A 1,786-nucleotide genomic window follows, 5' to 3' on the forward strand; every position below is an offset into this window, starting at 1 on the left:
TTGATTCCTTATTAACACCGTTTCGAACACAACTAGTACATTCCAAAATAACCCTTACTCGGACCTCTTTACCCTTGGCCATGAACCTCCTTGGGGTTTTTGATTCACCCAACTTTTCTATTTTCCGACCCGCAACGAATAAGAAGCACGGGACAAAAAAATAGAAGTTGCTAACCACTCAAAAAAAACTTATGAAATAAAGATTTTATTGCAATCAATATAGTAAATAAATAGGAAATCAAAATAAAAAATAATAAGTAATACAAGAATTTCTAACTATATTGCTAAATCGCAGTCCAGTATTTCATTTAAGGATCTTGTAGTGGAGGATACTCTTACCCTAGCCATATTTCGATTTCCGTTTTCTTTTACCTGTCTATTTGCTTTTAACTGGATAATTAATAATTAATTTAATCGGAGCCTGAACCCGGGTTTCGCTGAGGTTGAAGCCACCTTTTTTCTTTCGCTTTCCTTCTTTCTAATTGTAAAACAAAAAAACGAAAAGAGGGGAAAGAGAGATTAGTCACAAATATTTGATTCTAGCTCTAATCTTCTTCACCCCGTTCCAGTTCAATAACTAGAATGAAAAAAAAGGAAATGTCAATGCGTCGGGGAATAAACGGTTGATTTCTATCAATAACCCTGCTAAAGACCCGAACCATAGAGTACTTAGTACCGGTGCCACGGAAAGATATGTTTTTAGATCTCGCATTGAAAATCCTCCTTCTTTTTTGTTTTTGTATTCCCTATTGGAATATATTATGGTAAGAGATGTATATGTAGTTAAAGGCCCACTTGTATTTGTGCGCGGAATCCCTAATTCAAATTGAAATGCGCAATGATTCGGTATATAAGATTTGATTTTCTTTTTTTTTTCTTAAAACAGAAAAAGGGTCACTTTACACCTGCGAATTCCCAAGAAAAATAATAATTTATTATTATTATATGGTATATGATATGAGACCAAAAACAAGAAAAGGCAAGATCCATTTTGCATATCACTAGAGGGAATAAAAAATAAGGATGTGGAAAACAAGACAGGGATTCTTTACAATGATATTGTAGGCCAATTGAAAGGGATGTAGCGCAGCTTGGTAGCGCGTTTGTTTTGGGTACAAAATGTCACGGGTTCAAATCCTGTCATCCCTACCAATTACCGCTCAGAGCAGCAGTAACGCGAGATTCTTTTTTTTTTTTTTTCGTATCGATTTCATTTTGACATACATAAATTTCTATTTTATGATATATGATAGTATACACATACAAGAATTGTTGGGGTAAAAAAAGAGAATCTCCTTATTTCCAGCCTTTTTCGTTGTGATAAGAAAGCGCTCTTAGTTCAGTTCGGTAGAACGTGGGTCTCCAAAACCCAATGTCGTAGGTTCAAATCCTACAGAGCGTGATTCCGCTCTTGTCGTCTTAGATCTAAAACCATACACACTGAACTGAAATAATTGAACAGCAATCTGAATTTGACCCTGACCTCCCCCTCGGATTAAATTAAAGAAGGGAGGGGTCAGTTAAAAAAAGAGATGTTAATTAATCAAAGGTCCAACTGATCACCACGTCTGTATTGTAAATAGGCGGTTACGAATAATCCAGCCAAAGTAATAGGAATTAGACCTAAGACGATTCCAAATAGAAAGACTTCAATCATTTGAATTTTATTTATTTTTTTTTTATTTGAAAGGTTAAAAAGAGAGGTAATATCTATTCCTAAATATTAATCTGCCTTGCCTAGGAATCTCAATAACCAATAATTGGTAATTAACGTGGTACGGTAAGG

The 1,786-nt window shown here is 34.8% G+C and overlaps 2 non-coding genes across 2 annotated transcripts; both read left to right on the top strand.

Annotated features, from left to right (window-relative positions):
* Positions 1-1,074: 1,074 nt before the first annotated feature.
* Positions 1,075-1,149, top strand: trnP(AGG). The gene has a single exon. It is a non-coding gene; the product is annotated as a tRNA-Pro (tRNA).
* Positions 1,150-1,328: 179 nt separating this feature from the next.
* On the top strand, positions 1,329-1,402 carry tRNA-Trp. Its single transcript has one exon. It is a non-coding gene; the product is annotated as a tRNA-Trp (tRNA).
* The last annotated feature ends 384 nt before the right edge of the window (positions 1,403-1,786 follow it).

This window comes from Citrus sinensis, mitochondrion (assembly GCF_022201045.2).
Source record: "Citrus sinensis mitochondrion, complete genome".
Classification (NCBI taxonomy): domain Eukaryota; kingdom Viridiplantae; phylum Streptophyta; class Magnoliopsida; order Sapindales; family Rutaceae; genus Citrus; species Citrus sinensis.